Raw genomic sequence first — 22,689 nt, forward strand, 5'->3', positions numbered from 1 at the left:
TACCACAATGTCAAAATGCTATAAAAGTTCCTAAACATTCTCAAAATCTGTACTAATTTTTCCAGGCTGGTAACAAATAGAACACAGATCTACTGTTTCATGGGCCACATTTTGAGTAAAGTCATCTTAAAGTTCATCTTGTCCAACCCCTTCAATTTATAGCTAAGAAAACTGATGTCTTGACAAGTTCAACAACCTTCATAGTATCAGGAAGCTTGTTAGATTCCCTAGAGGAATCATGTTTCATTCAAGCTTATATAAGTCTCCAAAATCCTCAATCCATTTCCTTTCTAGCTTTGCTAATATAGGCCTGATTTCTCCCAGTTTTTCCTCTGAGAGATGTACGTCCACTCCTGACATCATTAATGCTTAAGACAACTGAGTCATTTAATTATCTTGTTCAGAAATTCTACCCCTTCTCTCAATAAATTACTTTTGCCACCTGTGAGAGACTCTTGCCTTCTCTACAGACATCTTGTTTTCATGTTCTTGAAACACACCTTATTATCAATCCTCTTGTGCAATCTTCCCTTCATTTTCCACCTTTGATTTGCCTGAGCTTTTGTACACTCTCTAAATTTATTCTGTAATCTCTTCCAGCCTCTTCTATCCCGAATGTTTTATACCTTGCATATGCCTCTTGCTCACCCTTGATTACTCTCAGCTCTGCTCCTTCATTTACATGGTCTCTATAAAGCCTCTATTGTGTTTATCATTCAATGGTTTGCATAGCCCCTGGGCATATATTAATTTTTGCTCAAATGCTTGCCATTTCCCTCTGCATCCTTTACTTCCATCAACATGTTTTATTTGTTCTCAATCATCACAGCATGTATTACTCAAAAGATTGATTTAAAGTTTTAAAAATATCCTTGATGGGGTGCCTGGGTGGCTCAGTCACTTAAGCATCCGACTTTGGCTCAGGGCACGATCTCATGGTTCATGGGTTCGAGCCCCACATCAGGCTCGGTGCCGACAGATCAGAGCCTGGACCCTGCTTCATGGATTCTGTGTCTCCCTCTCTCTCTGCCCCTCTCTCAAAAATAAATAAAACTTTAAATTTACTTTAAAAAAATCGTTGATAACTGTTTATTCAAAACCCTAAAATTATCTCCATTTCTTGTTAGTGACTAATGATGGTACTTATCACCCTTTTCTCAGCAGTTTTGCAGCTGACCAATTATATGATGTTGGGCAAGTCATTTAAATTCTATAGGCCTCTTTCCTTATCTGTTATATCAAATAGTTGAACTAAATATTTTACAAGTTCTATCTGGCATTAACATTCTAAGCTCTCAATGTTTACTATGTCATCTATCCCTGAAAAAGATAGTTTAATCAATCTATAACTTTTGGAATATTCTATTGTTTCTCCAGCCATCTGATCCTACCCATCTCTCAAAGTCAACATCGGATCTAATAGCTCCATTAAGTCATCCCTAATTATTCCAGTTTATATTATATTATATTATTATTGTTGTTGTTGTTGTATTATATTAGAATCCCTCATGTCTTATATTGATTATTTAGCCTTAAAATAGCAATTGAAAAACATATCTAAGTTTACTGTCCCCTCAATGAAGAGTCTTTGATGGCAGTCACTATGAAGTGTTAACACATATATATGTTACATATATATGTGTGTGTGTGTATATACGTATATACATATACATATATACACACACACACATATATATATAGTTAAGCCATTTGAAATTGCCCTTTTTTTGTAAGTAAAAAAATGACTGAATATCAATAACTTTATGTTTTTAATCTAATATATAAAATTTGATAATTAAAACTCTATTGAGAACCTACAACTTGATACTGTGCTGACTGATGTTATATACAGTGTTTCATTTAATAGTGAAAACAGCCTATGAGCTAAAGATTATTGTTTCCATTTTACAAAGAAGGCAAATTGAAAGGTATAAATGATTTTCCAAGATCATACAGTTGAAAATAGTTAGAACAAGGATTTACAGTCAGTCTGCCTGACTCTAGAGTTCTTCTTTCTCAAATTTCCTGGAACATAGCACAGAACAGGTAAATACTGATTTCCAACTTTGAAATAATAATTGTAAAAATAAACAAACAAAAAACTCAAAGCAGAAAAAGAAACCTTTGAATGTAAGTTAGTGATTTGCAATAGAGAGCAAACATTTACAAGTTAAGTTAGTGATTCGCAATACACAGCAAACATTTAGTTGGTGATTTGGTTCCTATTCTGACTTTCTAAAAATATGACTAAGATTTTAACTAAGTTAGCCAGTAACCACTTTCCTATTGCTAAAGACCTTGAGAGAAACCTAATTCAGTAACTCTCCTTCCAAATGGTTGGAAAGTTCAGTAAACCTAATTCAGTAACTCTCCTTCCAAATGTATCTACAATACAGTATGTAGTTATTTAAAAAATAAACTGGTAGCTCCACATGCACCAACACAAAAGGATATAGATGATACACTGATGAATGAAGTAGGAATTTTGTTGAAGAACAAAATTATAATACAATTACATATAGAGGTTTAGAAAAGCTGTAACTGTGCCTTTGTGGTAATGTGAGAATAGACCCATCTAATTACATATTTGTGTGTACAAAAAATATTTGGAAGGATAAAGTGTTAAGTAAAAATGGTGCCTGTCTCTTTTAATATTAGAGTAGAAATATCAAGTAAAAGACAAAGAAGTTTTCTACTTTTACATTTTATTCTTCTAGATTGTTTGCATTTTTTTTAAACAATTGTGTTCTTCTAACAGGAAAAAAGAGGAACATTCATTCAATCATCCATTTTAATGATAAACTACTTTCCTTATTGAGAACATAGCTATGCGGTTCATGTAAGTTTGTGTTGCAAAAAGTGCATGTTCTAACACTGACTGTAACATACAAGACTACACTTGACTATGTCTCTTTATTTCATGTGTCGTATTTCTCATTCCTATTGTGATCACTGTCGTTCCCCACTGAACAACCAATAGTAACTCTGCAATGCTCCATGTGACTTACAAAGGGCAGCTTACAAGGCACCAATAGGAAACCCTACCTAGCATTCACCTGTCGGCAAGATTACTTTTACTACAATAGTAGGCATTGATCCATCCTAGGGTTGTAAAGGATAATTCCTCATAACTACATTCTCTTATATCTTCTAATAATTTTTTTTAAGTTTTATAATCTTATATTTATGGTATCAACCATTTTGTGGCCTTAATGATAGGTTGTTCTAAAAAGATAAGTAGGATCAGTAACAATTCCCATGAAAACTGTCTCCCACACTGTCTAAAAATGTGAAGTCTCCTACTAAGTAAATGAAATTTCACTGATTAGAGCTGCTGATAAGGGACTTCTTATAAAATGAATAGGACTTTGAGAACCTGTGAACTCTTAGATATGTGTGTGCAATAACCTTATTCATATTTAAATATTCTCGAAAGACTGAGATGGACCAGAGTTGGTTAGGTAGAGATCCTAGAAATAGGTGAGAGATACAGGCATGTAACTGAGGAAGTGCTTCTTGGGAAGGCCCTACAAAGGACTGAGCAAAGCAGAATAAACACAAAAGGATGTGCTTTTCAGATTGTCTACTCACGGCCTGATCCACCACTGTCCCAACTTCAGGCAAGGAGGCCAGGCTTTGTACCCATTATCAGTCAGTCATCAGCATCAGGTGAAGAGGATGTAAATCCCAGAATCCTCTGGGCTACAGAGCAGGCAGTTCCCCAGAGAAGGTTGGAGGGTATTAACCATTACTTTGGCCACTCGAAGCAGCAGGGAGTATGTGCATACTGACTGAAAATGGGATCTGGATCCTGTGCCTACAACATCTACCAGGGCTTTAATGAAGAAAAGGGAGGAACAAAATAGGGGTAATTATGGATTGGGGCACTAAAGAAGGCAAAAGGCAGAGACTAGACTAGGTTTTCTTCTTCTCATTAAGAGGTCACCGAAGGGTAAGGCAAAGGAGGTCAGGAAGAGTCAAAAGAGTTAAAGTAGAGTTTAGAGAGTTCTAAATAGAGACTGTTACTCATTTCTTAGTTAATTAAAAAATGTAAATATAGAACTTTGTTCTGCCACTGACTGGATTAGTTTTTTCCTTTTAGAACTTAAAGCACTGAAGATTATTACACACGTTCTGCCATCTATTTTGCAAACATCACCTTGAAAAACAACCTAAAGGAGCATCTGTGTAGTTAGGATTCACTAGACACCCCATGTCCTTATCTCCAGGACTCTACCAGAGAGCAGGGAACAGGCCCACGATTTACGGTCTTCACACTTGCGGCTGTGCAAAGACCCTCCTTGATTAATGTGACATCATAAAGCACCACCTGGAAAGAACACCTCAGCCCACTAAAACCTGAAAAATATCTTTTCCAGAAATATACTCACTCCTTTCAGACTCTGTGCTTTTCAGAACGATGTCAACTTATAACAGCTTCTTGACATTAATTACCATGCCATCCCGTAAGTTTAACTCTCTGTGAAGCCGCCTGAAGCTGTCAGGGAGGGTCACATATTTAATATCCACTTACCTTGACACCAAAGTAATGCTCACTTTCAGCTCCTCATTCCTTTTCAAACATTAGAAGGCAAGTGACCCACCATCCAATTCACAAATCTTGATTAATTCCTTCCACTTAGCATGTCCCAATTTCTGCCAAGGTATGTGGTCTGCAGATTGACAGCCTCATTAAGAGCTTATTCAAGTGCTTGATTATACAGCTTTGGAAGTTCCTTGAGACCTGAGTCTGAGGAGTAGAATCTCCCTCCCACTGCCCACTGCAGCACAATAGTCTGTATTATACCCACAGGCAAAGAGATTTAAGGACAGTCAGTCCCTGTACTTAAGTTCTAAGCAGCAGTTTCTGCTCTTAAGCTTTCTCTTCAGTAGTACCTGGGTGTCTGCCCAGTGTTTCCTCTCCACCAGGGCTGGGTAGAGAGGAGAATTCCAAGGACAGGCTCATGAAAGGACTGTGCGCTCAGAATCCTTACCTAGAACCAACTCCGAAGCATGCACATATTAATCAAGCCAAAGATCAAATACAGAGTTACAACTCAACTGGTTATAAACTTTAAAATAGGGCAAATGAGGAAAGAGATCTATAAGAGAAGCACTATATTCCTATTTACAAAACATATCTTGGGGGCATGTGGGTGGCTCAGTTTGTTAAACATCCGACTCTTGGTTTTGGCTCAGGTCGGGCTCTGTGCTGAGCGTGGAGCCTACTGGGAATTCTCTCTCCCTCTCTCTCTACCCTCCCCTGATCACATGCTCATGCACACACTCTCTCTCTTTCTCTCAAAATAAATAAACAAATATATTTTTTAAAAAGTATCTTGGGGTGCCTGGGGGGCTCAGTTGGTTAAGCATCTGACTTCAGCTTCCTCTTTAGTAGGGGCCAGAAAATGACAGCAATAATTTAACACTGCTAAAATTAAGTTTCAGCCCCCCCTCCTTAGTAGTTTGGATCCCCCTGTGTTTCTTTTGGGTCAGTTATTTGGAAACTGGTAGTGTTTTTCCAGTGACACTATGTCAGTATGTTAGCAAAGGTCTTAAAACAACTTGCTATCAGCAACTTAACCATATCATTGTAAATGCCATCAAGCTTTGGAGGTAGAAACTTCATAACCAGCAACAAGATTATTACCCACATTTTCATATTTAAAGAACAAACAAAAGTTGAGATATAAAGAAGTAATTTTACCAAACTCATACAGTTAAAAAAAAAAAAAAAAAAGACTAAGCCAGCATTGAAATGGTCTGTCTGATCACATAGAACTCATAACCACCATTCTCTACTCTCTCTTGGAATCACTGCTAATGGAACTATCCTACCAACAGGACTAGAGTTTCCACCACATACAATGATGTTCAATGAGAAATTAATTCCATTTATAAATCTAAATGCCCAAATCACCTTTTCTCTGACACCATCCCTGGAGTGAGAACAAAACCTGTCTTCCAAATTCCTCATAGCTCAATGCATCCCAGTTCTGCTTAGTAGCTACCTCTTTGAGGAAGCTTTCCCTAACCCCCTGCTCAGCAGACTGGGTTACAGGGTTCACTTTTGTGCTCCACAGCTCTCTTGATTGACCTCAGTGGCCACACTCACCTCACTGTTTTATAATCATCTCTCCCCTTTTTCGTCTCTTCCATTGGACCATGCGCTTCCTGATGGCAGGGGTTATGTGCTGACCAGCTCTTGATCCCCAAGGGCTGGTGCTAGTAATGTATCACCTGAAATTGACTGATGTGAGCAGGGGTGGAGGTTCTAGGGAGATTGAGGAAATAGGTAATCTAGATACTAGAATATCCTGGAGACAATTTCCCCTAGGAATCCTGGTTGATCTTAGACAGGCAGACCCTTCCTTTTCTGCTCAACCTCGAAGATCAGTCAACATCATTCCTATCAGTATCCCTACCCTATCAGGGTTTTTCTGTTCCCCTACGGTCCCCTGTGGAAGAGTCATTGCAGCAGAGGAAGAAAGAGTAAGGGATGACGCACTGTCTCTTAAATGTCTCCATGTCATTTGGTAGAATTAGTCATATGACCCTGCCTAGGCACCCAGAGAGCTGGGAAGTCTAGTCCTGCCCAGTCCACACAAAGGAGAGAACCAGAAATGGGGTAAGCACTAATAAACCCCACCACAATCCAGAACTTGGGACCTTTTCTTGCTTTGTTCTTTTTGTGTGTGCAACCTAATCTTTACGTTATTTTGTAGAAAGTTAGGTAGCCACTAGCTGAACAAAAATTCATTGATTATTTAGAGGACAACTTAGGAGCAGCATCTCTCTACCTCTCTTCCTTCTTGAAGAAACGATGATGAAGGTTTCTTCGTAGGAGTGAGGAGAAGGACTTTGAATTGAAGAGGCAAAGGTTGGAATTGGTCCTCAACTGGGTTATTGAGAGGTATTTTGAAAAAAACCACCAAATACCAGGGAGAAATGAAATGCCTACTGCTACCTAAGACAGCCACTTTCATAAAAGGCAAAAAAATAATAATGAGCTAAACTCATGAGCTAAACTCATAGAGCATTTTAGTACTTACAAAGCTTTTTTTAAAAAGAGGTTGGGGGACTTAGGTGCCCTTTTTTACCGTGATAAAGTAGAAATAACATAAAATTTACTATTTTTCCCACTGAAAAGTGTACAATGCAGTAGCATCAAGTACATTTATGACACTGTGCAATCATCACCACTGTCATCACCACTAACTGTTTCCATCAGGCCATCACTGTCCATTTCCACTTTCTCCCACCCCCTGAAAACCTCTAATCTGTTTTCCATCCCTATAGATTTGCCTGTTCTGAATATTTCATATAAATGAGATCATACAATATGTAACGTTTTGTTTTTGTCTTCTTTCATTTAGCATGCTCCCAGATTCATTCATCTTGCATCATGTATTAGGGCTTCATTCCTTTTCATGGATGAACAACATTTTATTGTATGGACATACCACAGCTTATTTACTTATCTACCTATTTACCTTTACCACTTGGCAGACATTTGTGCTGTTTTCATCTTTTAGCTCTTGTGAACAGTTTTGCTATGAACATTCATGTACAAGTTTTTGTTTGGACACCTGTTTTCAATTACTTGGGAGTATCATGTCTAGGAGTAGAATTGTTGGGTCATATTATAATTCTATGTTTAACTTGTGGCAGACTCTATGAAACTTTTTAACATACGCTATTACATTTAATCTTCCCAGTATGTATTACAATCCTTATTTTACAGATGAGGCTCAAAGACATTAATTGAATTGCCAAACTAGGCCTTGATTCACCATTCTACAGTAAGCATTTTATGAAATCACAGTGAAAACCAGAGTAAGACAGATTCATTTCTGGATATATATTTCTTCCACCTTAAAAATAAGATGAATCGTAAAACAGAATATTTCATAATAGTGATAGAATACCATGGACTCCAGGATAAGGAAAAATCCTTCCTAGCTTCTGCAGTCTCTTGTATGCTTCATTAATTTAATTTTTAGGTCACTACTTTTATTAGCTTGAAGGAGCTGGCATAACAAAAAATGAAAAATGCTCTAAATAAAAATCAGACCTGTTACATATTTACATACACGGAAGTGATTCTTTCTGTCCCAAGACATAGAAGTGGTGGTGTCACTTGCTAAGTTAGGATGTATGAAATGTCACAAAGGGACAAATACAAAGAAATGGGTGACAGGGAGAGAAGTGGACACACCGGAGCTATAGCCAAAAGAGCCTCACCTTTTGCCATCCTGTAGTACACAGTCTGTGGCTAAAAAGTCCTGAGCAACTTTTAACATTTGGATAGTTTTGGTGGTCCAGCTCAGAACTATCCATTTCTGAAAACTGTCTCCTTCCACAGATCACAGTAGTGGAAGGCGGGGAATGTGGAAGCCAAGCTTGCACTTTGGGACCCTCACTATTGGTCTCAGTTGAATTGAACTAGGGCAGCTGAGGCCAATCAAATTCTCAAGCTTAGAAATTTGGAATTGAAACTAGGAAAGTAGTTAATGTATGCATGCAGTCAAGACTATAATGTGAGAAAACAGGGCTATGGAGCAGCCATATTCTGCCTTGTGGATAAAGGAGCAGCTTAAAAAAATAGTGGGATGAAACAGTGACACAAAAATAAACAGGGAGAAAGAGAGAGAGAGCTGTCTTATTTCTAGGTCCAGTCCTTTCCTGAAGATGTAGGATTCTGTGGGAACCTCTATACTCTTGTCATAAATCCCATTTGGCTTAAGCTATGTGGTAGACTGGCCAGCTATTTACCAATTACCATTACATGGCCAGCTAATTACCATTGGTATTTACCAATAAATACCAAATGAATATTTATATATCCATTTCCTTTCACCCTGGGCACACAGCCAAGTATATTCCCAGCCTCCTCTGTATTTATCTGTGGCCATGTGACTGGGCCCTGACCAACAGAATGTGAGAGGAAGTGACATTCTCCACTTTAGGCTTGGCACTAAGAACCTCCCCCATGACTCTTCACTGGCTCTCTTTCCTCATAGGCCAGCTGGGTGCCCACAAAGGCAATAGTGAAAGCCTTGTGTTGAAGATGTCACAGCCTTCTTAGCCTAAGTTCTGACAGCATGCTTGGAGCAGCCATCCCATCCTCACCAAGGAGGCTTTCCAAGCTCAAGAAATAAATTTCTCTTATGTTAAGATTTCAAAGAGACTTCAGGCTTTATGTAACACATCAAGCTTTATCTGAACTAATGCAAGGTAGTTTCGGTAGGTTTTTTTTTTTTTTTTTTTTTTTGAAACCTACCATCAAAGAGTCTTAAAGCATCACACCTTCCATAGCTTCTCTTCTTATTCAGTTACCGTCTGTTGAAAAGGCTGAAGACCTTGGGCCAAATACTTCATGTGCCACACTCTGGAGACTGCAGCAGAGGGTAGAGGTAAAAGATTCAATCTCCAGGATGCCAAACAAGGCTACCTCAGGTGACCTCACATACCCAAACACACTGCCTTTGTTGACAGATATCCTTTGAATGCTCTACCAGTTCTGAGAGTGATCGGCCACCCTCTCAGTCTCCATATGGCTGTGCAAGCTAAAAGCAAAAATCTTTCATGTAGAAACTTTGTGTTTCTATTGAAGTCAGTACTGAAACGTGTTTCCTTTCCAAATGATTCAGGCAGATTTCCAAGAGGGCCCAATAACACCCTGTTCAATTACTGGAGTTCTAGCAAGGAAGGGCTGACCAAAGAAAATGGCTTTATCAAAGAGCTATATTGACAGCTGCTATGCCTTTAAGTATTCTGGAAGGCAGGTTTGAAAGCAACAGCTTTCTATGTGCAATATACCAATTTCCTGTTCTCTCCACATAAGCAATAACTCCTGTGTAAGAGCAAATTTAATGGAGTCGTAAGGGCTATTAACAGAGGACATATAAGGCAGATCTTCTTGACATTATTTTACAAACCTAATTGGGCTGTCTGGTCAATAAAATGTCTCTAGAATAGATATGTTAAAGGCAACAGAGCTTGTTTTGAGACCAAGTGCTTGCTTTAAATGGCATGTAGTTTTTGTAATATTTAAGCTAATAGTCTTCATTATCTATAACATACAAGTTGAAGGTGTAAGAGCTTAAGTTCAGGGGAAACAATGAAAACGTATTACCTCCATGTAATTTTATCAGTCTTTCAAGAATAGAAAAAGCCTCCAAAATGTGGGGAAATATTAATACTTCACTTTGGGATCTGTTTTTTTAGCACCAGTGCTAAGGCCCAGAGAGATTTGGGGTAGCCATAAAAGCTATCATCACCCTCCCAACTGCAGCCTCTTTCCTCAAACTCTTCTGATGTCCCACTTTACCCAAAATATGCCATTTTGTTCTTGTCTGTAAAAAAAAGTCCACAGAATCTGATAAGCTAAATATTTGAAAGATCACAACATTAAGTAGAACATGGCGTTCCCCATCCTCGGAAGGCATGTATCCTCGGAGACATGTGGTAGTGGTGGGGGACTGTAAGTTCTTCAGCACTTTTTCTGGTATCTCAATATTGTGGTCCACAAAAGGGGAGTGAATGAGATAGAAGAAGCCCTCAGCAAGACCATAGTCAACTTCTTTAGTTTTCTACTTTGATATTGTACTCTGGAAGACACAAAGTACCTCATATAATTATCTCATTTAATATTTAAAAGAAGACTATGAAACAAGAACTGCAAAATTTGAAGATTAGACTAGAATAAGACAGAAAAGATCAGCTACCCAATAAGTGGCAGAGAGAGTTTTGATTTTAAGAACAAACAATAGATTTTCAGTCTTTCTGATGTTCATTCCTATGGATCTAACATAATTTTTTCCACAAGACTTTAACACTAGAAAAATATCATTAGCATCCACCATAGCTCTACAGACAAAGCAGAAATATTTGAGTGGACAGACACTAAGGATACATACAGTGCAATTTAGAGCCAATAGAGAGCAGCGATTCCATTCGTGATAGTGAAAGTCGTCCTACATAATAACATCCTCTCTTATCTCCCTCACACCAGCCATGAAGGTTTTCAAAAGTAACTGCAGGCTAATTTGTTTATTTTTCTTTATATTTTGTATTTTCTTTATTATTGTGTATTATATTACAGTACTGTAATCATTTTTATATGAATATTTTGGGGTTGTTGAACAAATCATCTGAGTTTCTGTTATTTCTTGTGGGGGAAATTCACGTTGATATACAAGTGCTTTGGATTACAAGCATGTTTCTGGAATGAATTATGCTTGCAAACCAAGGACTTACTGTATCGTGAATGACTAAGTTGGTTTGGTTAAATGTGAATCTCTGGATATATCAGAAAAAATGAGAGGGGGTCGGTAAGACTTTTATGTTGCCTCAGGGGACAGAACTAGTAGGATTGATTTTATCTCCAAATAGTAAAAACTCTTTGAAATGAACAAAGCAGTGGCCTCCATGTGAATTCTTCCCTTCCCTGGAAATACAGAAACCAAGTAACTCCTTGTCAGATAGATGGCAAAAGGGATCCTTGCAAGGATGAATTCCTTAAATTATCCCACACTTGCAATTTAGGAAACCCTAAATTTCCTTAGAAATCCCACCTGTCCTGCTCCCCCTGCCACTTGTCTTATTTTTTACTGCCTCTCATTAAGCACTGTTAAGTAATACTTCATTCAACCATCACAACATCTTCTGTGATAGATTATTATTACTCCCATTTTGTGATAAGGAATATAAGGCTTCCACATGTTAAATAACTTGCCAAGAATCATCCAACTAACAAGCAATAGAACTGAAATTTTAACCCAGATTCTTAACCATTATTCATTCAGCCACTTATAACTTTGCTATGTTACCTTACAACAGCAGCACTATAGCTTGTGAGAAATGCAGACTCTTAGGTCCTAACCGAGACCTACTGAATAAGAATCTGCATTTTAATAAGATCCCTGGTGATTTGTATGCACAAGAAAGTTTCAGAAACCTTAATTCATAAAAATGTATTTTTTAATAATTCCAAAAGTACTTCTGATCATTAAACTTGCTCCATGGTTCATTCTATTCCTGGGCCTAGTCTACATCATGGACAATATATTGATCTTCTCACTCTTAGTTGTATATTAGTCATGTTTTTTACTTTGTTAGCTTTGACATCTTGAGGTCTTACTGACACCAGAAGGGACTATCCCTCCTGTGTTTAGCTAATTCCTAGGATAGTAAACATGTACCTAACAGCATGCTCTTCAAAAGCAAAACAACCAATCCAGAGCTCCTACCCCCAACCACCACCTTTACTGGGATCTCAGGGGCTCTCACATCCCAAGCCACTATCCACTTCCCCTAATCACCCCAGTGTCAGGTACCAGACAAGTAGAAGAAACCCCTACACCTCAGGGCCCACTGAAACTATTCAAACTAGCTAACTCCAAACCTGCTTTCTCTGATTTATCTTTCCCATGGAAACCACCATGAAGGCTCTTGCCCACATTTGACCCCCACTTCCTTTGCCTGCTAACCAACCCTGTTGCTTTCTCTTGTTGTCCTGTGTGGCATGCCATGCCTCCTGCATCCAGGAATCCGTGCGTATAAAAATTTTTTCCTTTGGGGCACTTGGGTGGCTCAGTCGGTTAAATGTCTGACTTCAGCTTAGGCCATGATCTCACTCTTCATGAGTTGGAGCCCACATTGGGCTCTCTGCTGTCAACGCAGAGCCTGCTTCAGATCCCCTGTTCCCATCTCTCCCTGTCCCTCGCCTGCACATGCTCTCTTACTCTCTCTCTCAAAAATAAACAAACATTAAAAAGAATTTTTTTTTTCCTTTATGAAAATCTGTATGTCATGTCTGTATGTCTTACCATACCTGATTAAAACAAATCGGGTACATTTTAAAACAGTTAATATAAACTTGGGTCACTTACGTCTCAAAAATGTCTCTGATCTGTATTTAAAATGTTCCTGCTAGTATAATAGCTGGATTGGTTTTCTGAGTCAACTTGGGTATGAGAGCTCATTCTTCCTTTGAAGAGGATCGTTGAGGATTCTTTAGAGAGACTCTTTGTAGTTGATAGAAGTGGTGAGTAGTTTGACTAGCCAGTTAAGATTCCTTCTTCAACCCCTGGGTCTCCACGGTGCACCTCTGAACCTCTATTCTGGGTTCCCATTACCCTACAGGACTGCCATAAATATACTACAAGATAGACTCAGGCAAAATGTGTTATTTTGACCCCAAGTCTATAGCAGGGCAGTTACTTAATAACACTCAGTCTTCTGCTCTGCCAGGTCATTCACCCAATCTCTCACTCTTAAGATGTCTCAGATGTGAGTCAAAAACCAATCCACAGCACCCCTCAAAATGCAGGAGTCACATATCAAGCTTTTCAAATTATTTGTTGAAGCTCCTCTTGGGTGGATGATATAGACACTCCTGCTCTATCTCAATAGAGAAGAGGATTCTGAACACAATCAGAAGTTCTAAAGAAGTCTTCTTCTTAATGTCCAATTTTTTTTTGGCATTTTTAAATCTCTGAGATTAAAAATGGGGGGGGGGGGGTGAGCAGCTGAAGTCACTTTTAAAAAAGGGATGGATCTAAGTGGCCCAGACCTCTGGCCTTGATCCCTGATCTCTCATCCCTAGTCGAGGGCCTGGGCTCCCTAAACTGAGGCAGGCAGCCTCCCAGACAGGCCCTAGAAGTCAAACCCATGGGCTGGTCCCGTTTCGAGCCCGTGGCCAGGACTGTCTTGGCCCCTGGGCCTGCACTGCCTGCAGGGGCAGCCCCTTGGCCTGGACTGGGGGCTGAAATGTGGGAAGGGTGGTTTCTTTTTTTCTTTTCTTTCTTTTTTTTTTTTCTTTCTTTCTTTCTTTTTTTTTTTTTCGTGCTTCAGAGACACCAGAATTAATAACACTATTTTTGATTTTGGAAAAAAAAAAAAAAAAAAAAAAGGAATAACTTGGGGCGCCTGGATGGGTTAGTTGGTTAAGCCTCCAATGCTTGATTTCAGCTCAGATCATGATTTCACAGTTCATAGGATTGAGTCCCATATGGGGCTCTGCACTAACAGCAGAGAGGATGCTTGGGATTCTCTCTCCTTCTCTCTCTGCCCCTCCCCCACTCGCTCTCTCTAAAAATAAATAAACTTTTAAAAAAAATAAATAAAAAAGGAATGTTTACTAAACTATAACTGGCATATAGTAAATTGCACGTAAAGTGTACAATTTGAAGTTTTGACATACACTCACACACCAATGAAGCCACACTACAGTCAACATAAGGAACATGTCCATCACAGCCAACAGTTGGCTCATCCCCCTTTGAAACCCTTCCCCCTCCTTGCTGGCCCCTCCAGAAACCACTGATCTTCTTTCTGTCACTATATATTAGCTGATTTTCTAGATTTGTATATAAATAGAATCACACAGTATTTACTTTTTTTATTGCAAGATATACATGACATAAAATTTATTATTTCAACCCTTCTTGAGCATATATTTCATTAGTATTAAGTACATTCACATTGTTGTACAAGTATGCACTCTTTTTTTGTATGACTTCTTTCATTCAGCATAGTATTTTGAGATTCATTCATTTCAATTTTCAATAGTTCACTCTTTTTTATCACTGACCAGTATTGCATTGTATGGCTATACTATGATATGTTTATTTATTCACCTATTAATGGACATCTTGGTTGTTTCCAGCTTGAGGCTGTTGTAAATAAAGCTGCTACAAACATTTAAGTATAAGTCTTTGTAAAGATAATTTTTCATTTCTCCTATGCAAGTACCAAGCAGTGAGATGGCTGGGGCACATTTAACTTTATAAGATACTGCCTGTTTTTCAAATGGGCATAGCATGTTACATTCCCACCAGTGGTGTCTGAGAGTTCCAATTCCTACACATCCTCACCAATATTTGGTATGGTCAGATTTTTTTCCCTAGTCGCTCAATAGTTGTATAGTGACATCTTATTGTGGTTACATAACTTAGAAAAGGTGGAATCAGAGTAGTGGTCATTCTGGGGCTAATCATTTCTTAGTGCTGAACCGAACCCTTCTGAGTGCTCTATACAGAGTCTTATACATCATGAGGTTTTGCCTGGGGGGCCCAGTGGGAACAGGAACTATGCACCCCTTCCCAGGAAAGAAGGTAAAACTGACCCCTGTTATTCTATCTTGGCAGAAAGCTGAAGACTCCAATTGATTTTTGACCATCTTCTTTAGCAGTTCAGGCCAAGTAGATTCACATCTCACTTTGGAAGGTGAGAATAAGAGCCATCTCTTTTCTTGGGTATTCAATCAAAACAGAAAAGAAAATGTCACTTAACATATTATTATATGTATAAACAATACCTCCCCCCTGTGTTTTGTTTGACTGAGTTTCCATAAATAATTTCATATGACTATAGCACGGGGTGATGGTTCTCTAGACAATGATGATGAGTCATGTACATCCAGTTTCTTCTGGCACACAACTTTCTAAGGTACGTTCTTTACACTCTTACATATACAGTGACTCCAATATATTTGGTAAATTTACAATTCAAACTTAGATAAAAGGAGGGTGATTATAAAGTAAATCTTGACTTGGGGTGAAGGGCATGTTTCTGGAGTCATTCAGGACTGCGTTTGAATCCTGACTCTTCACTTACTGGTTGTGAAAAATTATGCAACTAACAACCTCCTTGAGCTGCCAGGAAACCAAGTTGCTTACAAACAAGGGAAACAGGTTCACAATTAGCTAGTTAAATATGATGACATAGTGCAATGCATCATTTTCCATATAATGCATATAATGCTTTTCCATATAATGCATGTAATGATGCAAGATAATATACAATACAACTATAATAAATTTTAATATACTTTGAGAATTATTGTTATGCAGTAGAATTACTTCTTATCATAGAAATTAAGACAATCCATAATCTGCAGAGACATGGACATTCTAGAACTTTGAATAGACACTTCTCTAAAGAAGACATCCAGATGGCCAACAGGCACATGAAAAGATGTTCAACGTCACTCCTCATCAGGGAAATACAAATCAAAACCACACTGAGATACCACCTCACTCCAGTCAGAGTGGCTAAAATGAACAAATCAGGAGACTATAGATGCTGGCGAGGATGTGGAGAAACGGGAACGCTCTTGCACTGTTGGTGGGAATGCAAACTGGAGCAGCCACTCTGGAAAACAGTGTGGAGGTTCCTCAAAAAATTAAAAATACACCTATCCTATGACCCAGCAATAGCACTGCTAGGAATTTACCCAAGGGATACAGGAGTGCTGATGCAGAAGGGCACTTGTGTCCCAATGTTTATAGCAGTACTCTCAACAGTAGCCAAATTATGGAAAGAGCCTAAATGTCCATCAACTTATGAATGGATAAAGAAATTGTGATTTATATACACAATGGAATACTACGTGGCAATGAGAAAGAATGAAATATGGCCTTTTGTAGCAACGTGGATGGAACTGGAGAGTGTTAGGCTAAGTGAAATAAATCATACAGAGAAAGACAGATACCATATGTTTTCACTCTTATGTGGATCCTGAGAAACTTAACAGAAGACCATGGGGGAGGGGAAGGAAAAAAAAAAGAGGTTAGAGAGGGAGGGAGCCAAAACATAAGAGACTCTTAAAAATTGAGAACAAACTGAGGGTTGCTGGGGGGTGGGAGGGAGAGAGGGTGGGTGATGAGTATTGAAGAGGGCACCTGTTGGGATGAGCACTGGGTGTTGTATGGAAACCAATTTGACAATAAATTTCATATTAAAAATAAATAAAGATAAAAAAAGAAATTCCACAGTAAACCTATATGAGAAACACTTACTTGGCACTAATGTTTGTAGGTTCAAACATAGGGGTGATCCAAAGATACTCCAGCAATTTCAACTCTTCTCTCTCTTAATGATGAACAAATGAAAGATAATAGATTAAAAAAAATGTATTATATAAGATTAAATGATTTGTCATTACTACTAAACTCTTTGTACTTGAGTATTTGGAGAATACAATCCTTCAAGCCATTTTGGCTTTTAACTTGATTATTAGGTTTCCTTTGCTGACTTTCTTTCTCATCTGCAGAATGGGGACAATAGTGGTGCCATGTGCCACTGTTGTGGAAATTCAACAAGATAATTCTTGTAAAGCACTTAACATAGTAATAGTACTCAAGGCTATAGGCTATAGGCTATAATTACTTTATATACACACCAAGACACTCAAACTAGAGTGCTTTGGATCAAGGCAAGTTGAAAGCTTAACAGTTCTCAGTGAGACCATCATAAGTTATAAACCAATTCAATTGCTTCAAATAAAATAACCACAAATTAAACACGTTATCTTCAAAGGTTCTATACCATATTCTCAGCCTCTTAATTAAAATTGTGGAGTGATATTTATCTGTTTCAAGTGAAAATGTTATTTGGGAGCCATTGCAAACAATAGTATAGTTTTATTTTACATACTAACTGAAGTCCATAAAAAACAATGAGAAGAACCAAAATTATCAAGAAATTTTATATTTTTACATTCTAGATTCTTCAGATATGGTTGATGTCATAATTCCCCAATCAGAATTTAAGTTTCTTGAGACTAAGGACTGTTTATTACTCATTACTGTCTATCACTTCTAGGTAACGCATAAATAAATGTGTCCTGAAGTAACCAGATCCCAAACACCTTCTTCTTTACTCCATCTTAAAATGTAAGGTATAGGGGCGCCTGGGTGGCTCAGTCAGTTAAGCGTCCGACTTCGGCTCAGGTCATGATCTCGCGGTCCATGAGTTCAAGCCCCGCGTCGGGCTCTGTGCTGACAGCTCAGAGCCTGGAGCCTGTTTCAGATTCTGTGTCTCCCTCTCTCTCTGACCCTCCCCCGTTCATGCTCTGTCTCTCTCTGTCTCAAAAATAAATAAACGTTAAAAAAAAAATTAAAAAAAAAAAGTAAGGTATAAGTAAAACAAAACAAAACAAAACAAAACAAAAACACTGATTACCTAAGTAAAGATATCTATATTTAAAAGTAGATCTTAAGCAATAGGAATTACTATACCAGTAATTTGCTCTTTGGCACCTCAAACTAATTTGCATCCTTCTAGAAACATCTGGGTAGAATCAAAATTTACCATTTTGATCCTACTTCATTTATCCCTATCTTACCTCATCTTCTGATGGATTGTCTATATGAGAAGTTTTCCCTTTCCCAATGTACTCCAGCCCTTACTGATCGCCCGCACTTTCAGACTCCTAAAACACTAGTGATCTGTTACATAGTGAAAAAGTATCTCCAATTTAATAGGTATTTCTGACACTTCAAGGTAGCTGCTCTGAGAGAGAAAAACCCTAGAATTAGAGTCTGAAGCCTGGGTTCAAATGCTGGTCTCACTATTTACAGGCTGAAGGGACTGATGCTTGACATCTGTCTATCTCAATTTCCTTAGGGTAAAACAGGCATTGTATTTTAAAGTTCTTATCTTACCACGGGTGCCTGAAAAATGGCATGTCAATTGACTGATTCAGTGAGTGACTGATAAAATTCTCACCAATAGTAAAAATACTGCAGACGCCACAAAATTCCACAAAACAAAGTGAATAGCTTATGAAGTTTTCTTTATGTGGCACATATTCTTGTACTGACACCCATGGACTTCAAGAGAGCTGTGCATGCCCTGAGATGGTATGAAAAATTACATGTGTGTATTCACATGTGTGTACTTGAGGGAGAGATGAAACCAGCAGTGTTGAGAACCACTGTTCTCAGATGATATAAAGCCAGAAGTGAGAGGGTAGAAGAGGGAAGGGGAGCATATAATTCAAGGTGCCGAAGGAGCTGGCGAGGGTGAAACAGGACTGCTGGTCAAAGCAACAGTAGGTTGGGTACTTATCTAACTCTGGTCTAGTCTAGACCTACTTAGTCTCCTAATCCATGATCTCTCCCTCTAATCAGTCTAACCAGTCAACCTTGCCTTGCCCACAATACCCCTACTTCCCACCACAGTGCCTAGAAAATAACAGGCATGCACCAATTATCTGCTAAGAACTTCTTCCAATTTTCTTACCTGTAAAAGGAAGGAGATTGAGTAAAAACTATCTTGAAGGTTCCTGCCAATGAAAAACCTCTATTACATTCGAAGCTAATTATTTTATAGAAAAACAAACCAAAACAAAACAAAAATATGGGAACTGCCTTTCCCCATCTAGAGAAGGTCAGAATTCAGCATCCTACTCCAGCCTCACACTTAACTTGTTTCTAGATGAACCTCAACTCCAACAACTCATTTCTCAGAAAGATGACTTCTAGAGACACCTGGGAGGCTCAGTTGGTTAAGTGTCCAATTTCGGCCCAGGTCATGATCTCATGGTTTGTGAATCTGAGCCCCACTTTGGGCTCTGCACTAGCGCAGAGCCCGCCTAGGATTCTCTCTCTCTCCTGCTCTCTGCCCCTCCCCGACTCACTCACTCATTCCCTCCCTCCTCTCTCCCCCTCTCAAAATAAAAAAAAAAGAAAGAAAGATGACTTTTATTATTTTGGTTGTTATTCTCTTAAGTAAGCTACTGACAACTCCTTAAGATCCCTGCTTTCTTTGGGGTTCTGACAAGGGGCAGGTAATGGATACAGTGCATTAACAAATCAGTAATATTTGAAGAGTTACTCCTCTCACAGCCAGGCTTTTAACAGGCCTGGATTTAAATGGCATCTCTTTCAAGCACATTTCCTTTATCAGTATTCGAAGTTTCAAAGAGCAATCAATGTCAAGGATCTGAATGTTAAAATACAGCAGACCTTTGGAAATGCAATTATCATTTTCTCCTATAGATAATTAACAACTGAAAAAAAATTTACTTCTACTGAGGGCTTCTGGGAAAATACCACTGAATCCTACCTACATGCTTTGAAAGAATCAGGTGTTCAAACTACCAACAGGGCAGCCTGGGCTTTGTGGTGCTGTTCTAGCAGTGGTGATGGCTTCGAACTAGATAAGCTTCCCAGTGCTACCCCTTCCTCCCCCTTCCCATCCACATACCCACATGAACTGCAAAACACTGTACAACCTGTAGCTCAGGGCTACAGCCAATTGTGATGAAATAGTTCTTTCTGTTACACACAAAGGAGCATCAGAAGAATCAAACCTACAAGCTTTCACTTCAGTACTCCTCTGAAAAAATACAAGATGGTTGAAATTGACTTCAACTAGTACTGAAATGATAAACATCGCAGCATAAGATGTTGGTTGGACTTAAACATAAAGGAATTTCTAACAGATTCAGCAGCTCAAAAACGAAATAGGATGTCTTCAGGGTATAACAAAAGTTGTTCAAGCAAAGCTATTTAATCTACTATCAAGGGGATTCCCACAGAAAGTGGGGGCTCATTTTTCAGGTCTTCCAGAGCTTTAGGGTTCTACCTTTCTCTAAAGCAGACCTTTCTTTAATTTGTTTCATTGCAGTGACATGGAAATTTCCAGACACAAAGAGACAGAGAATCTCACATAGTAGTTATCCTCTAAAATTCAAGACCAAATATTTTTACAGTTAGCCATTATACTTTAGTCCTCTGCCAGACTCTTCCATAGTCTGAGTATCCCTGGGCCCCTGGCATGTGTTAATATCTCCATGACTGGGCAGAAGGAAGAGGCATCATAACTTTTTTGTCCCGTCATTTCCCCCCAAAAGAAAAGAAAGTGTTACAAAATTCTACCAGTGCACAACATGCTTCATTTGGGAATTTTCCTAAAATCCCCCATAACCGTTTGTTTCCCTCTTAAGGAAGAAGGAAAATGAGTAATTTTTGTTGAGTACCAGGAAATATGCTAATGGCTTCAGATACCTTCATTTCATTCATTTCAGTCATGAGAATCACACTTTGAGGTAGTTTCAGTATGTCCACTTAATAAATGAAAAGTCTGAGACCTAGACAGTTTAAGTCAAATGTACATGGTCACACCACAAGTAACACAAAAGCCAGAATTCGAGACCTTGTGTGTTCAAAATACCCCTGCCCCAACCTATCTAGAACTCTAGCATATAAAGGTGTGGTCATAAACCAGGAAACAGAGACCTGCACATCTTTATTCTAACCATGAACTGATCCTTTCAGTAGGCTTTGCAAGAGAGGAATCATTAGAGTGCAAATAACCTAAAGGAAAAAAAATTTTTCCCTGAAAACTGAGGTGAAAAGAATGTGGGAGAGCGGGGCAGTGAATTGTCAGGGAACAGCTCGGCTAAGGAAAGCTCATCCACATCAATCAGCTCTTGGAGTCAGTGCCCTAAGAGAGAACTGACATGAAATTACACAAAAAGTTATGAGGCTCAAGACACTGAAGCTCTTCTTGGGAAGAAAATCATCTTTCATCCTCAGCTGACCCCGGGAAGAAAGGGGGCAGAATAAAACCTGAGAGATGACAATCTGAGGAACTAGGGTGGGGTTTTGGTGTAGCTGGAGCGAGAGCAAGATGAATTAAAAAACAGATTATCTGCATAGATTCAGCTGAAGTTGAAATGAATGCCTCTTGTTCAGCTAGTATTTCAGGGGCTCCTGTGTGCTCCTCGTGGGGGAAATGGTACCCAGATCAATGATCTAGCATCAGAGCAGCTAGTGGAGAACAGACTACAGAGCAAGACACCCCATCACACCAGACTCACAGGTAGTTTTGAACATAAGACCTCTGTTCCTGTGCTGGCTGAAGACTCATGAATTTCACAGAACTACTGCTGGGAATTGAGACCCAGAGAAAAAAGGAATGGGGAATATGCAGCATTCAATGATAATGTCTTGATGGTATTCAGAGGAGAGTTTTTGATATTTTCAACTAAAGCATTAGGAAAAAAAAAAAGGAAATTTGGCCTCTATCTCACATCACACACAAAAGTTAATTTAAGCAACGATGATGTTTTTAGAGGAAAACATAGAATATTTTGTGAAATATGAAAATTTTTCTTGGATAGGACACCAAAAGTACTAACCACAAAAGCACAAGCCAGACTCAAAATGATATATATTCTCTCCGACACAATGTCCAATTCAAGCTCTCCTCTCCTCATGAATTTTATTTTGGCGGGGGGAGGTAGAGACACACACACAGTGATATCTTCTTTCTCTCAACTCCTGTTGTAATTATGTCAGAATTATTTAAAAATTATCACACAGTGCTATCATATTTATTGTGAACAGTTCTTTACTGCCAGCCATGGTACAGTGGAAAATGTTTAGTAACAGGCTCTCTAGGGTAAAAAGCCCTTATATGTAACATTTGCCAATTTCTGTGGTGCAAATACTCCACCATGGCCTATTTCAAGCCATCAACATGACGTTACTAGATGTAGAGTTGGAAAGAAATCCACACAACTGCATGTGAGCCAGCTCAGCCGGCTGCAGCACATCCCTGGTTGCCTGTCTCCCCAGTGAGTCTGTAAGCAATCCCTGGTGGTCTAATTGAATTTAACATGGTTCCTCAGTTTCCTCATTTGGTGAAAAGTGGATAAACATACTCAGAGAGAGTAACTTCCTCAGAGGATAACTAATTCTAAAGCTCTATTGAAAGTTTAAGAAATTAGAGTGGACATAGAGTGTATCTTCAACAGCCATATCCTCTTCTAGAAGAAGTCTCTGTTTCCCATTTCAGATCCCTCCCTCCCTCATTTTTAGTCCACAGTCCTCAGGTTAAGCTCCCAGCCCAGCTCTGGAGCGGATCATGACCAAGACCAATTTGCAC

At 38.8% G+C, this 22,689-nt stretch overlaps 1 long non-coding RNA gene across 1 annotated transcript in view; it reads right to left on the reverse strand.

The window, feature by feature from the left end:
• LOC109258875 (uncharacterized) overlaps positions 1-19,974 on the reverse strand; it is a 134,835-nt gene extending 114,861 nt beyond the window's left edge. The window contains exons 1-3 of the long non-coding RNA XR_002076459.2: positions 19,865-19,974; positions 19,036-19,078; positions 16,809-16,881 (exon numbers count right to left, since the gene is read on the reverse strand). This is a non-coding gene — a long non-coding RNA (uncharacterized LOC109258875). The remainder of the gene's footprint in view (positions 1-16,808; positions 16,882-19,035; positions 19,079-19,864) is intronic.
• Between the last annotated feature and the right edge of the window lie 2,715 nt (positions 19,975-22,689).

The sequence above is a fragment of the Panthera pardus genome, unplaced genomic scaffold (genome assembly GCF_024362965.1).
Source record: "Panthera pardus isolate Hobbes unplaced genomic scaffold, ASM2436296v1 HiC_scaffold_20, whole genome shotgun sequence".
Classification (NCBI taxonomy): domain Eukaryota; kingdom Metazoa; phylum Chordata; class Mammalia; order Carnivora; family Felidae; genus Panthera; species Panthera pardus.